General features: G+C 45.6%; 1 long non-coding RNA gene and 1 other non-coding gene across 8 annotated transcripts in view; one reads left to right on the forward strand and one right to left on the reverse strand.

Moving 5' to 3' along the window:
- The first annotated feature begins 128 nt into the window (after nt 1–128).
- LOC112133553 (U6 spliceosomal RNA) lies at nt 129–232 on the forward strand. Its single transcript, XR_002915197.3, has one exon. It is a non-coding gene; the product is annotated as a U6 spliceosomal RNA (small nuclear RNA).
- The window catches only part of LOC112133434 (uncharacterized), a 37,697-nt gene continuing 21,743 nt past the window's right edge, over nt 214–16,167 (reverse strand). The window contains exons 2-4 of one of the 7 annotated variants that reach the window (XR_010140141.1): nt 9,198–14,360; nt 8,011–8,132; nt 214–580 (exon numbers count right to left, since the gene is read on the reverse strand). This is a non-coding gene — a long non-coding RNA (uncharacterized LOC112133434). Of the gene's footprint in view, nt 14,361–16,167 lie in introns of all 7 variants that reach the window. The other 6 variants (XR_010140139.1, XR_010140145.1, XR_010140142.1 and 3 more) reach the window with 6 other exon arrangements.

Below are 16,167 nucleotides of genomic sequence, written 5' to 3' on the forward strand. Positions count from 1 at the left end.
GAAAGGCCTCAGCTTTATTTTTTTGCATTTGGATACCTGGTTGGCCCAGCATCATTTATTGAAGAGATTGTTCTCCATGAAAGGGCTTTGAATTATTATTGGTTGAAGAATTGTTTTTCTGGGTTTCCTTGCTTCAGTAGCATATATACTAAAAACTGGAATGACACAGAGAAGATTAGGATGGCCCCTGGGCAAGGATGACATGCAAATCTGTGAAGTGTTCATTTTATTAGAAATAAAAATTAAATTACAAATTTTCTAAGGAATTGTTTTTTGGATATAGAGTTCTTGGTGACAGTTTTTTTTTCTTTCATCATTTTAAATATGCCAACTTTCTGGCCTCCATGGTTTCTGATGAGAAATCACCTGTTAATCTTATTGAGGATCCCTTATATGAGACAAGTTTACTTCTCTTGTGATGCTTTCAAGATTCTCTCTTTTGCTGGATAGGAGTGAAGCAAGACGGCAAAATAGGACTTTACAGTGATTGTCCCGCCACAGAAACATCAATTTGAACAACTATTCATGCTTGAAAATATCTTCACATGCGCTAAGGAAGCCAGCTGAGAGATTGCAGTACCTGGTTGTAGCATAATGAGAAAGTGTATATTGGTGATGGCAGGAGAGGCAGTTTTAAATTACCCACATCATCCATCCCCAGCCCCAGGCAGCACTGAATTGAGAGATGCCATCCTCTGGGGAGGAAGAGAGGGAAGTAAGCATAGGACTTTTCCTTAGACCCCAATACCAGGCCCACCACCAGGCAAACCCCCGCATCCCACATCCCATATTCCAGGACAGTAATCATGGACTGAGTGTCCAAACCTGCCCTCAGATCACACCACATACAAAAACTAACTCAAAATGAATTAATGACTTAAATTAAGAACCAAATTATGAAACTACTAAAAGAAAACATAGGGGAAAAGTTCCACGGCATTGGCCTGGGTAAGGACTTTTTGCAGATAACCCCAAAGCATAGGCAATGAAGCAAAAATAGATAAATGGGATTACATCAAGCTATAAAGTTACTTTTTTCTTTTTTATTTTTTTGAGACAGAGTCTCACTCTGTTGCCCAGGCTAGAGTGCAGTGGTGTGATCACAGCTCACTGCAGACTTGACCTCCAGCTTCAGGTGATTTTTTAAAATTTACTTTTATTTTTGTACGTATCTAAAATATTTCAAAAGCATATAAAATGTATATTCAGACATACTGTTACATTTCTTCTTCCCTCAATCTTACTATGACCATACCATGTAGCTAGCCATTTAGTATGTTAAATTCTATATTTTTCGTTCTTCCTGGGTGTCTTTTTTTTTTATTATACTTAAGTTCTGGGATACATGTGCGGAATGTGCACGTTTGTTACGTAGGTATACATGTACCATGGTGGTTTGCTGCACCCATCAACCCATTATCTACATTAGGTATTTCTCCTAATGTATCCCTTCCTTTGCCCCTCACCCCCAACAGGCCCCAGTGTGTGATGTTCCCCTCCCTGTGCCCATATTTTCTCATTGTTCAAATCCCACTTATGAGTGAGAACATACAGTGTTGGGTTTTCTGTGTTAGTTTGCTGAGAATGATGGTTTCCAGCCTCATCCAATGTCCCTGCAAAGGACATTAACTCATTCTTTTTTTATGGCTGCATAGTATTCCATGGTGTATATGTGCCACATTTTCTTTATCCAGTCGATCTTTGATGGGCATTTGGGTTGGTTCCAAGTCTTTGCTATTGTGAGTAGTGCCGCAATAAACATACGTGTGCATGTGTCTTTTATAGCAGAATAATTTATAATCCTTTGGATATATACCCAGTAATTGGATGGCTGGGTCAAATGGTATTTCTAGTTCTAGATCCTTGAGGAATCGCCACACTGTCTTCCACAATGGCTGAACTAGTTTACAGTCCCACCAACAGTGTAAAAGTGTTCCTATTTCTCCACATCCTCTCCAGCATCTCTTGTTTCCTGACTTTTTAATGATCGCCATTCTAATTGGCATGAGAAGGTATCTCATTGTGGTTTTGATTTGCATTTCTCTAATGACCAGTGATGATGAGCTTCTTTTCATATGTTTGTTGGTCGCATAAATGTCTTCTTTTGAGAAGTGTCTGTTCATATCCTTTGCCCATTTTTTGATGGGGTTCTTTGTTTTTTTTTCTTGTAAATATGTTTAAGTTCTTTGTAGATTCTGAATATTAGCCCTTTGTCAGATGGATACATTGCAAAAGGTTTCTCCCATTCTGTAGGTTGCCTGTTCACTTTGATGATAGTTTCTTTTGCTGTGCAGAAGGTCTTTAGTTTAATTAGATCCCATTTGTCAATTTTGGCTTTTGTTGCCATTGCTTTTGGTGTTTCAGACATGAAGTCTTTGCCCATGCCTATGTCTTGAATGGTACTGCCTAGGTTTTCTTCTAGGATTTTTATGTTTTAGGTCTTACATTTAAGTCTTTAATCCATCTTGAGTTAATTTTTGTATAAGGTGTAAGGAAGGGGTCCAGTTTCAGTTTTCTGCATATGACTAGCCAGCTTTCTCAACACCATTTATTAAATAGGGAATCCTTTTCCCATTGCTTGTTTTTGTCAGGTTTGTCAAAGATCAGATGGTTGTAGATGTGTGGTGTTATTTTGGAGGCCTCTGTTCTGTTCCATTGGTCTATATATCTGTTTTGGTATCAGAACCAAGCTGTTTTGGTTACTGTAGCCTTGTAGTATAGTTTAAAGTAAGATAGCGTGATGCCTCCAGCTTTGTTCTTTTTGCTTAGGATTGTCTTGGCTATACGGGCTTTTTTTTGGTTCCATATGAAATTTAAAGTAGTTTTTTTCTAATTCAGTGAAGAAAGTCAATGGTAGCTCAATGGGAATAGCATTGAATCTCTAAATTACTTTGGGCAGTATGGCCATTTTCACGATACTGATTCTTCCTATCCATGAGCATGGAATGTTTTTCTATTTGTTTGTGTCCTCTTTTATTTCCTTAAGCAGTGGTTTGTGGTTCTCCTTGAAGAGGTCCTTCATATCCCTTGTAAGTTGTATTCCTAGATATTTTATTCTCTTCATAGCAGTTGTGAATGGGCATTCACTCATGATTTGGTTCTCTGTTTGTCTATTATTGGTGTTTACGAATGCTTGTGATTTTTGCACATTGATTTTGTATCCTGAGACTTTGCTGAAGTTGCTTATCAGCTTAAGGAGTTTTTGGGCTGAGACGATGGAGTTTTCTAAATATACAATCATGTCATCTGCAAATAGAGATAATTTGGCTTCCTCTCTTCCTATTTGAATACCTTTATTTCTTGCTCTTGCCTGATTGCCCTGGCCAGAACTTCCAATACAATGTTGAATAGGAGTGGTGAGAGAGGGCATCCTTGTCTTGTGCTGGTTTTCAAAGGGAATGCTTCCAGCTTTTGCCCATTCAGTATCATCTTGGCTGTGGGTTTGTCATAAATAGCTCTTATTATTTTGAGATATGTTCCATCAGTACCTAGTTTATTGAGTGTTTTTAGCATGAAGGGGTGTTGAATTTTATTGAAGGCCTTTTCTGCATCTATTAAGATAATCATGTGTTTTTTTGTCAGTGGTTCTGTTTATGTGACGGATTACACATTGATTTGCGTATGTTGAACCAGCCAACCTAGGAATGAAGAGGACTTGATTGTGGTGGATAAGCTTTTTGATGTGTGCTGGATTCAGTTTGCCAGTATTTTATTGAGGATTTTCGCATCAATTTTCATCAGGGATATTGGCCTGAAAATTTTGTTGTTGTTGTTGTGTCTCTGCCAGGTTTCGGTAGCAGAATGATGCTGGCCTCATAAAAAGAGTTAGGGAGGAGTACCTCTTTTTCTATTGCTTGGAATAATTTTAGAAGGAATGGTACCAGCTCCTCTTTGTACCTCTGGTAGAATTCGGCTGTGAATCTGTCTGGTCCTGGGATTTTTTTTGGTTGGTAGGCTATTAATTACTGCCTCAATTTCAGAACTTGTTATTGGTCTATTCAGGAATTCGACTTTTTCCTGGTTTAGTCTTGGGAAGGTGTATGTGTCCAGGAATTTATCCATTTCTTCTAGATTTTCTAGTTTATTTGCATAGAAGTGTTTATAGTATTATCTGATGGTAGTTTGTATTTCTGTGGGATTAGTGGTGATATGCCCTTTTTCATTTTTATTGTGTCTATTTGATTCTTCTCTCTCTTCTTTTTTATTAGTTGGCTCAGGTGATTTTGCCACCACAGCCCCCCAAGTAACTGGGAGGACAGGTGCATGCCACTATGCCCGGCTGATTTTTGTTTTTTGGATTTCTTTTTGGTAAAGACAGAGTTTTGCCATGTTACCCAGGCTGGTCTTGAGCTCCTGAACTCAAGCAAGCTGCTCACCTCAGCCTTCCAAAGTGCTGGGATTACAGGTGTGAGCCACTGCATCCAGCTCTAAAAAGTTTCTGCACAGCAAAGGAAAAAACAATCAACAGAATGAAGAGACAATCTACAGAATGAGAGAAAACACTGCAAACTACACATCTAATATGAAGTCAATATCTAAATATATAAGGAACTCAAACAACTCAATAGCAAGACAATAACCCAGTTTTTTAAATGGGCAGAGGACCTGAATAGATATTTCCTAAAAGAAGTAATTTATATATATTCTGGATAGTAGGTTTTTATGAGATATGTGATTTGCAATTTCTTTCTCCCGTTTTGTGGGTTTTCTTCTCACTTTATCTGTCTTTTTTTTTTTTTTTTTTTTTGATGGAGTCTTGCTCTGTCGCCCAGGCTGGAGTGCAGTGGCACAATCTGGGCTCACTGCAACCTCTGCCTCCCAGGTTCAAACGATTCTCCTCCCTCAGCCTCCCGAGTAACTGGGATTACAGGCGCGTGCCACCACGCCCAGCTGATTTTTGTTTTTTTGGCAGAGATGAGGTTTCACCATGTTGGCCAGGCTGGTCTCGAACTCCTAACCTCAGGTGATCTACCTGCCTCAGCCTCCCAAAGTGCTGGGATTACAGGCTTGAGCCACTGGGCCCGGCCAGTATATTGTAATCTTAAAAATGCTAACATAATGGATGTATTCTCACCACAGAAAATAACTGTGAGATTATGCATATGTTAATTATCTAGGTTTAGTCACTCCACAATGTATATATACTTTAGAACACAGCTGGTGGAATCTCCAAAAAAGCTACTGAAACTAATAAATGAATTCTGCAAGGTTGCAGGATACAAGATCAAGGTACTAAAGTCAATTTTATTCCTATATATTAACAATGAATTGCAAATTAACATATTAATTATCCCCAAATTGATCTATAGATTTAATACAGTTCCAATTAAAATCCAGTAGGTTTTCTTAAATATAGAAATTGAAAAGCTGTTTCTAAAATTTACAACATGGCACATGTATACGTATGTAACAAACCTGCACATTGTGCACATGTACCCTAGAACTTAAAGTATAATAAAAATAAATAAATAAATAAATAAAATAAAAAGAAAAGAAAATTAAAAGCAACTATGAGAGATTAGAGGCTTCTCAGGAAAAAAGAAAGAAAATGAAAATTAAAAGCACCTAGAAGAGCCAAAGTCATTTTGAAAAAGACAAAGTTAGAAGGGTAACATTACCTAAATTCAGTACTTATCATAAAGCGATAAAATCAGACTTGCATGGGATTGGCACAATAGAGAATTCAATTAATGGAAAAGAGATTGCAGAAATAGACCCACATATACTTGGAGAACTAATTTTTGACAAATATTTGAAGGCAACTCATTAAACAAAGGAAAATCTGGCATTGTTTCTCTTCATACCGAAAAATTATTTAATATTTCTTGTAATGTAGATCTTCTGCTAGTGAATTATTTCAGCTTTTGTTCATTTAAAATATCTTTATTTCACCTTCATTTCTGATGGTATTTTCAATAGATGTGTAATTCTGATTGACAGATTTTTTTTTCTTTCAGAACTTCAAAGGAGCTGTTTCATTTTCTACGAGTTCTGTCATTTCTGATGAGAATAACACGGTCATTCCTATTGTTTTCCTACATGTACTGCATCCTTTTCTTCTGACTTCTTTCAAGATATTCTATTTATTTTTTGTTTTCAGCAATTCCAGTTTAATGCGGCTAGGGGTGTGTGTTCATACTGCTTGGAGTTTATTGAGCTTTTCAGATATATGGATTGTAATTTTCATCAAAATTAGAAAAAATTTGGCACTATTTTTTCAAATATTTTTCTGTCCCAATATAACATATCTCCTTCTAAGGATCTAATTACATTTGCCTTAGAGTGCTTGATATGTCCCGGCAGACCACCAAGGCTCTATTCTTTTTGTATTTCTCTGTGTGCTTTAAATTGGATAGTTTTTATTGACCTGCCTTCAGATTTGCTAATCCTTTCTTTGCACTATTCAGTTTCCTAAGTCCATCCTGTGAAGTCTTAATTTCTGATATTGTATCTGTTAGTTCTAGAATTTCTAATTTTTCTTTTTCACACTTTCATTTCTGTGCTGAGTCCCCATCTGTTTACTATTTCCATGCTTTTCTTTAAATCCTTGAATTTCTTGTGATAGCTGGTCAAAAAACCTTAGCTGCTAATCCTATAATCTTTGTCATCTTTGGATTTGTTTCTATTAACCCTTTCTTTCTCTCTCTCTCTTTTTTTTTTTTGAGATGGAGTCTCACTCTGTTGCCCAGGCTGTAGTGCAATGGTGCAATCTCGGCTCACTGCAACCTCTGTCTCCTGGGTTCAGGTGATTCTTCTGCCTCAGCCTCCTGAGTAGCTGGGATTACAGGTGCACACTACCACGCCTGGCTAATTTTTGCATTTTTAGTAGAGACGGGGTTTCACCATGTTGCTCTGGCTGGTCTCAAACTCCTGACCTTGTGATTCACCTACCTCGGCCTCCCAAAGTGCTGGGATTACAGGCGGGAGCCACCATCCCCGGCTGCTTTTTCTCTTTATGGGCTTCTGCTACTTCCTATATGTGTAGTAATTTTTTATGGTATGTTGGACATGGTTATGCTACCTTATTATCAGTCTATATTATGTTATTTTCCTTTAAAGAGTGTTTTTGGTTGACCTTTATGGCATCTCATATGAATGCTTGGCATTCAGCAAATTCGTTCTGTTTGAGTTGTTTGAAATACAATTTTTTTCCAATGTTATGTGGCCTCTGAAATCAATTCAGTTCAGTTTCCCAGTAGTTCTCCTCTCACTGGCCTCACAGAATACTATCCTGGGCATTCCAGCTTAGCATTTGGCCGGAGTCAATGGAAGCACTATGCGTCTTGCTCAGTTTCTTCTTTGCACCAGTCCTTCCTCTCTCTTATTCTGCCCCATAAATTCCAGCTGCTGCAGCAGCTCTAAAGTCTAGTCTCCATGTCCTTTACCCAATAAGGCCAATGCCTCCTATCTCAGCCACAGTTTATTGTTTGAAAAGTTCTCCCAGGCAGAAAGCTGGGATTAATATGGAGCTTAGCACATGTGTTTCTCTTCTTTCGAAGTCACATTTCTGTAGTTTTACTCCATATATTTTCTACGGTATTATTGCTGCCTAAAACACAAAGCTGAATCCAACTCTTATTTCTCTGTCATGGCTAGAACTGAAAATCCTCCATCCTATTTTTCCCCATTGTTGAATGTGAATGGATTGTTAAAGATTACCACACATTTGAGGAAAGCTTCTTATGTCAAGTCTAGAGACCAAAACTAACAGGCAAACAAACAAACAAGAGCTTGAATGAGGCAGAAACCACACATGGAAAGAAAGGCTTTAAAAATAAGCCTCTTATTAATATCCCCAGGGAGGTAGTGCATCCATGATTCAAGAACAGAATTTTATATTTTAATAAAAGAGTGAGACCAGGCGTGGTGACTCACACCTGTAATCCCAGAACTTTGGGAAGCTGATGCAGGCGGATCACGAGGTCAGAAGTTTGAGACTAGCCTGGCTAACATGGTGAAACCCTGTCTCTACTAAAAATACAAAAATTAGCCGGGCGTGGTGGTACACACCTGTAATCCCAGCTACTCGGGAGACTGAGGCACAAGAATCACTTGAAGCTGAGGTGGAGGTTGCAATGAGCTGAGACTGCACCACTGTACTCCAGCCTGGGTGACAGTGGAAGACTCTGTCTCTAAATAAGTAAATAAATAAAAAAATAATAAAATAAAAGGGTGAGAAACTACAGAGAAAAAAAACTGCTTTTAGAAAATAAAAACATGGGCTGGGTGCGGTGGCTTACGCCTGTAATCCCAGCACTTTGGGAAGCCAAGTCGGGTGGATCACCTGAGGTCAGGAGTTCGAGACCAGCCTGGTCAACAGGGTGAAACACCTCTCTACTAAAAATACAAAAAATTAGCTGGGCATGGTGATGCACGCCTGTAATCCCAGCTGCTCAGGAGGCTGAGGCAAGAAAATCACTTGAACCTGGGAGGCGGGGTTGCAGTGAGCCGAGATCACACCACTGCACTCCAGCCTGGGTAACAAGAGCGAAACTCCGTCTCAAAAATAAATAAATAAATAAAATACAAAATTAGCCAGGTGTGGTGGCACACGCCTGTAGTCTCAGCTACTAGGGAGGCTGAGACAGGAGAACTGTTTGAAGCCGGTGAGAGGGGAAGCCAGCTGGACTTCCTGGGTCCAGTGGGGACTTGGAGAACTTTTCTGTCTTACAAGAGTATTGTAAAATGCACTAATCAGCACTTTGTAGCTAGAATTGTAAAACGCACCAATCAGTGATCTGTAGCTAGCAAGAGGATTGTAAAATGCACCAATCAGTGCTCTGTAAAACGCACCAATCAGTGCTCTGTAGCTAGCAAAAAGACTGTAAAATGCACCAATCAGCACTCTGTAAAAACGCACCAATCAGTGCTCTGTAGCTAGCAAGAGGATTGTAAAATGCATCAATCAGTGCTCTGTAAAATGCACCAATCAGTGCTCTGTCAAATGCACCAATCAGCAGGATCCTAAAAGTAGCCAATTGCAGGGAGGATTGAAAAAAGGGCACTCTGATAGGACAAAAACGGAACATGGGAGGGGACAAATAAGGGAATAAAAGCTGGCCATCCCCCCAGCCAGCAGCACAACCCTTTGGGTCTCCTTTCTGTTATGGAAGCTTTGTTCTTTTACTCTTCACAATAAAACTTGCTACCACTCACTCTTTGGGTCCGTGCCACCTTTGAGAGCTGTTAACACTCACCGTGAAGGGCCGCGGCTTCATTCTTGAAGTCAATGAGACCAGGAACCCACCGAAAGGAAGAAACTCTGGACACACCACATTTAAGAGATGTAACACTCACTGCGAAGGTCCGCAGCTTCATTCTTGAAGTCAGCGAGACTACAAACCTACCGGAAGGGACAAACTGCAGACACACTAGATGCACCCCACCTCCCTGCTACTGACAGGATGCTCGCCCTGGCACTGGTGCTTCTGGCCACTGAGCGTGACGTGTGGTCCTCTCTGCCGTATGTAGCCTGCTGGCCGGCATCTGCCTCAGCCCCAGCATGATGGCCTCGGCCCTTTGTAGGGACCAGACTGATTCCTGCCAGGAAACCCCTTTCACCTTCCCCACCCAGAAAGGACAGGGACAGGCACCAGGGGAGTGAAGATACGTCTGCCACATAACACCCTGGAGAATCATGTGTCAGCCTCTGTAACCTCAGTTTTCTCATCTGCAAAATGACTTGCCTGGGCTAGGGGGAGGCTAAAAGGCCCTGTCCAAACGTGAGCTGGCCCACAGTCCTTCAGGCAGTGTGGCACGTGGCTGAGTTAAGAGAAGGTGCCTTGGCGTGGGGTGTGTCCCCAGTTCAGTAGCTCCAGGCTGGACTTGTCCATACTAACCACCTGGTAACTTCCAGCGAGGTTCACCCCCTCCAGGAAAGCCACCAGCACAGGGGACTCTGGGGCCTGTGGCTTGGGATGGGAGGAGACCTGTCCAAAAGTGGCTCAGCCTAGGAGCTGCAGGTCTGGCAGGCACAGCACCTTCCCCCACAGCTACTGGCACCCTCTCCCCAGACAACACCCGTCAAGAGCCCTGTGGCTGCGGACAGGCCTGCTCAAAGACATCATTATGCAGAGTTCTCTCTGCCTTGCTTCTTTTCCCGGGCAGGGTGGCAGTGCAGCATTTTCCGTGGCTGCCCAATACTCAGCCCAAACTTCTGCATTCTGAGCTTCAGGCCTAATGTGCTTCTAAGGTTCCCAAACCTGTCCCTCAGCCACGCGCAGGCCCGGTGTGGTTGCTCCCAGGTATGCCTGCCTGACCCTGTCCAGAAAACGAGTGGTCTAGCGCTCAGCCAGGCTTCCATTCTGTGTACAGGGAGCAGAGGAGGGGCTCACGGCAGCCCCCAAACACTGGGCACTTGGTCAGAAACAAAGGGGAGACCCTACACCCCACAAAGCATGAATCTGTAAAAGAAGTTTGAGGCCGGCGACAGTGGCACATGTCTGTAATCTCAACACTTTGGGAGGCCAAGGCGGGTGAATCCTTTGAGGCCAGGAGTCCAAGACCAGCCTGGCCAATATGGCGAAACCCCGTCTCTACTGAAAATACGAAATTAGCTGGGTATAGTGGAGTGCATCTGTAATCCCAGCTACTCAGGAGGCTGAGGTGGGAGGATGGTTTGAGCCTGTGAGGCAGAGGTTGTAGTGAGCTGATTGTGCCACTGCACTCCAGCCTGGGTGACAAGAGCAAGATTCTGTCTCAAAAATAAAATTTTAAAAGTTCTGTAATTCTGCATAAAGATCAATGCCATTCATTCCTGGGGGCTGGGGTCACCAGGGAGGCTTCCTGGAGGAGGAAGCAGGGCTGAGGAATGGATGGCAGCAGAGAGTATTTGTGGGTGTGGCAGCTTGGGCTGGGGCCAGCAGTGAGCCTGGAACTCCCCAGGGCTTTCCAGAAGCCAGAAGGCTGGGGCGGAGTGGATTGTCCAAGAGCTTGTCTTGTCCTCTTGCCCTGGCCACAGCCGGGAAGCCCTGGGCAGGCGCCCGTGGATAGCTGGCATGCTCAGCCTTTGGTGGAGAACTGAGGTGAGCTGGGAGGACTAATGGGAGGGAGGAGAGGTGTACTGGGGCCCCGGGGTGAGGCCCTGCTTTGCACTCAAGATAAGAATCCAGGGCTCCAAGGGGAGGTGGTGAGGAAGGGAGCTGCCCGACCCGCTGTATTCAAGGAGAAAGACACATCTGGGGTCAAATTAGAGAGCTGGTGGGGACTGTTTTCTGGTCCTGAGTCAGCTCCAGGAGGTCCCCTCTTCCCCACTGGTCCAGAAAGTCTGAAGCAGGAGGGTGGAAAAACATTTTGTGCTCAGGGAGGAAATGTCTTCACCCCGGTTTACAGGTGAGGAAACGGGCTCAGAGCGTGGCTAAAGTCCCCCAGGGGCCAGGCAGGCAGGGCAGGTCGGGGTGCCCAGGGTTGCTGCCGCTGATTCTGGCCTGGGTGGAGGAGGGGCTGACGGCCTGTGCTGGGACAGGGACAGTTGTGATTATTGGCCTGGAGGAAGGGGGGCTTGAAAGTCAGGAAGGCCACGAGAGTCGGGACAGAGAAGCTGCCGGGGCTTAAAAGTGTCCCCTAGAGTTCCTGCACTGGCAGCTTAGTCCCTAGTGCTACAGCATTGAGAGGTGGGACCTTTAAGAGGTGATGAGGTCACAACGGCTGGGTCCTCCTGAGTCCATCAATGCTATCATCACGGCAGTGGGTTTGTTATCAAAGTGAGTTCGGTCCCTTCTTGGTCTGTCTCTGGAGCACACACACCCTGTCCTTCCACGTACTGCCATAGGATGACACGTCAGCAGGGCCCTCGCCAGATGCTGGCCCCTTGATCTCAGACTTGCCGGCCTCCTGCGCTGTTAGCTTAATACTCTTCTCTTCATTGTAAATTACTCAATCTGTGATATTCTGTGATAGCAACAGAAAACTGACGAAGACGCAGGCCGAGGTGAGCTCAGATGGGAATGGGGCCCGGTGTGAGTCAGGATATGGACTGGCCCAGGGCGCAGAGGTCAGGAGCAGGACACTGGGGCCAGAGCTCAGGGTTACCTGGACTCTGTCAGAGGCCTCTGGGGCCTGCTGGATCTAGCCTCGCCACTCTGGTGTTTGAGGCCCTCTGCACTCCCATCCAGCCCCCTGCAGCCAGGTTGGTCTCTTTCATCTCCTGTGCACACACTTCAGTCTCATCTCTCACCCTTGACCCTGCCCAAAATAGTCTGTACTTACAAAAAGCCTGCCCCTCTTTCCAGCTTTATCTCAGGAAGGACCTTCAGGAAGCTTTTCCCAACCACTTCAGCCCCAGGGACCTGAGATTTCTCTGGATTCTGGAACACGCTGGCCAGTCACTCAACACCAGAGTGAATACATTTGTCTGGTCCTGCTATCCTCACTGCAGGAAGCTGATAGTTGTGGGGAGAGACGGACAATAACCAGGGCGATGAGCAGATGTAACGCTGCAGCGCGGGTCTCTGGTGGGGAAATGGTGCTGAGAATGGGAATGACGCGCAAGGCCTCCCTGAGGTGGGGAGGTAGGGAAGGAGCCCACTACGGAGATCTGGGGGCACACGGGAAGTCCTGGGGCTGAAAAGAGCTGGCCTGGCTGGAGGCAGAAGGCCACGGGGTAGGCTGGTGCCAGAGCCATGGGGAGAGACCCAGGCAGAGCTGGAGAGGTTGTGGCAGCAACACTGTTCTGGTGACATGCCCTGGTGACAAGCCACCAGAGATGCCCACACAGAAGCATGTGGGAATGATTTGCATTTTGGGACAGTCCCTCTGACTGCGGTGGTTGGAGTAGATTGTAGAGGTCAGTGCTGGATCCTGGGATGGCCCTTTGTGTCGTCTGATTCAAGGTGATGTTCTTGGACCAGGGTTGTGGCAGTGGGAATGAAGAGAAGTGGATGGATTTGGGGCGCAGAATCAATGAGGCTTGGGGATAAGGGGGACCGCTCAGGATTCTGGCAGAAGCAAGCAGGTGTGATGTGCAGTTCCCTGGGTTGGGGGGCGGGGGGGCCTCAGACAGCAGCGACCTGGGCTGCGGGAAGAAGGCTGTGAGTGCTACCGGGGACTGCAAGCCAGTGAAGGACTGCGTGGAGGCGTCAGGTGGACAAGTTGTCACAAAGGCCAGGCAACTCTGAAGAGGGCCCTGGGCAGACAAGACCAACCATGGAGTCAGAGGAGCTGAGCCCAAATCCACTCCGTCCATATCACTGGCCATCTGGGCACTGTCAGTGCTACCCCACTTCCCAGAGAGATTTCATCTGCACTCAGGACTCCAGCTATCACAGGTGTGCCCCCAGCTCCCACTCCTGCACCTCCTGCAAGACCCTGCCCTCCCCTAGCTTCAGGCACATGCTCAGCTCCTCCCCAACACTGCACCTGGTAACCTCAGGCTCCCTCCAACTCTGGAGACTCCACTGGAACTCAGATACCCCCCTCCCCACCGCCCCTGGCTTTCTCCTGCTCCTCCTCCTCCATCCTCTACCATGGGTGATGTCATTGCTGCCCACTCATAACAGCGAGCATCTTAGTTGGTATAGACCAGGGCTTTGCACGCTCTAGACCAGGGCTTTGCACGCTCTAGACCAGGGCTTTGCACGCTCTAGACCAGGGCTTTGCACGCTCTAGACCAGGCTTTTGCACACCTCAAGGCATGCGTAAATCACCTGGAGGTCTTGTTAAAATGCAGGTTCTCATTCAGCAAGCCTGGTAGGCCTAAGATTCTGGATTTCTTTCTCCTTCTCTATTTTTTTTCTTTCTTTCCTTCCTTCCTTCCTTCTTTCCCTCCCTTCCTTCCCTCCCTCCCTTCCTTCCCTCCCTTCCTTCCTCCCTCCCTTCCTCCTTCCTTTTTCCTTCTTCCTCCCTCCCTCCCTTTCTTTTTTCTTTTCCTTTCTTTTTCTCTTTCTTTTCTATTTATTTCTTTCTTTCTCCTCCCTCTCTCCCTCCTTTCCTGTCTTTTCTTTTAGAGACAGAGTCTCACTATGTTACCCAGACTGAACACAAACTCCTGGGATCAAGTGATCCTCCTGCTTCAGCCTCCTAAGTAGTTGGGGCTACAGACTGGATTTTGCATTTCTAAGAAACCCAGCTACTGCTGCTGCTGGCCCTCAACCACATTTGGAGGGGTGAGGCTTTTCTAGACCCGTCCCTCTCCTCCCAGCCCCACACATCCTGAAAGCTTCTTGAGTCTTCCTCTCTTCCCTTCCTTCTACCACCTGAGGTCAGGTCCCCTCATCTCTGACCTGGATGGACTATGGCACCTCCTGGCACGCCTTCCTTTGCTTTAAGCTGCTGAGGGGTGTTCCGCGGTAGGAGTCACTTATCCAGTGGTGTTTTCCTGCAGGCTGCAGGGTCCAAGCCTCTCCTCAGCGCAGATGCTGTGCCTGGATGGGGCGGGAGGATGTGCACAGAAGTGTCATGGAGGGACAGCCAAGATCAAAGCCAGGAAGTGAGCTCCATCAGGGGCTGTCCTATCAATCCCAGGGGCTCATTCACCCATGGAGGTCCTGTGCCAAAGCCAGGGAGAGCCAAGGGCAAGAACCCATTACTCCAGAGAGCACCCTTGCTTGGTGCTCTAGATAGCCGGTCTTAAGAGGCTGGGCACAGTGGTTCATGCTGGTAATCCCAGCACTTTGGGAGGCCAAGGTGGGAGGATCATTTGAGGCCAGGCGTTCAAGACCAGCCTCAGCATCACAGCAAGACCCCCATCTCTATAAAAAACAGCGGATCATAGATTTTCATAGTGTGGACTAACACCACTTGCTAAAATACAAGTTTCAGCCCCAACCCCGGAGATTCTGATTCTGTGTTCCTGGGGGAGCCATCATTTTAAAAGAAAAACAAAACAAAACAAAACAAGCAGAAGCTAAGCAGGAGCTGCAGACACCCACCGGAATCTGAGCCTGGCTGCGCTTCCTCACCGATGCCAATGGCACCACCTGGTGGTCATCACGTACATTACACCACCTTCCTGGAGGGGCGTCCCTGCACATGGTATAGGGTCGCTGCACACAGCATCTCTTCTAATTTTCCCAACTCTGCAAGAGAGATCCTCCTCCCCATTTCACTGATGGAGAAGCTGAGACTCAAAGAGTAGAAGTGACGTCTCTAAAACCCCACTTGTGGGAAGTGGAAGAGTCTGAACCCTAGCCTTGTCATCATCTGTGCAATGGCTTGTAAATCTGGCTGGTAGTCAAAATCATCCAGGCAGCCTTTTTAAACTGGAGGTGCAGCCTTCAGCATCACTCATATGCATGCGGCTCCTTGCCCTCCCACGTGAGGAAAAGCTCAAAATCTCCAAAGGCAGGAAAACACTCTCCACCCAGGACAAAGTGTAGGGGGCTGGGGTCTCAGGGAAAAGGCTGGGGCTATGGGGCACCTGAAGCTCAGAGAAGCTTCTGTTTATTAACCAGGTATTTCAGCATTTTAACAACTGGTGTATGTGTGTATGACTGTGTCACATACACACACAAAATCTTACAAGTGTGGGAACAGAAGAGGGAATAACAGCAACACAACCTTGGAAAATCTTGGAAGCTGGAAAGCAGATACTCGAGCGGAAATGACTTAGCAGTGTGCCTTAGTTGAGTGCCTACTGTTTTCTCAAAATACCGTTCAAATGACAGTAAAGGAATACAGGCCCTATGGGTCCCTAACACAAAGAAAAGGGGACACTGATAGTTAGGTTTCTGCAAAGAAGTGGAAAGTGGGTGAATCGTGGCTGGCAGCACCCCCTGGGGTCCTTAAGGCCACCCAGCCAGGGGCAGTTCAGGCGCCCTCCCAGCTGCCTGGCTGGGACCGGCAGTGCCAGGCTGGCCAGAGCTAGGAGAAGCGTGTCTGCCCGGTATACTCCTGGTCTTGAGGGACAGAGTCAGCGCTGTGGTGATGGCTGTCAGTCAACAAGTCCCGCCCCCAATATCCCAGTAGTTTCTTTCACGGAAATGTGACCGGAAGCACGAGAACCACTCGACACTTGAGGAAACGCAGCTTCCTGAAAGGAAAAGACCAAGAAGAAGAGACCCAAACCATTGCTCCCACGAACGCAAGGGAAATTCTGGGAACGGAAAGGAAATTGCAAAGGGAAACCGAAGTTAGAATTATCAGAGATTTCAGGTGAGATTGCATATGTTCTCCTCATCTGAAAGGTAGCTACAACTTGCTTTTTTCTCTCTCAATGTCGCTTCTGATATT

Source organism: Pongo abelii, chromosome 4, assembly GCF_028885655.2.
Source record: "Pongo abelii isolate AG06213 chromosome 4, NHGRI_mPonAbe1-v2.0_pri, whole genome shotgun sequence".
Taxonomy (NCBI): Eukaryota; Metazoa; Chordata; class Mammalia; order Primates; family Hominidae; genus Pongo; species Pongo abelii.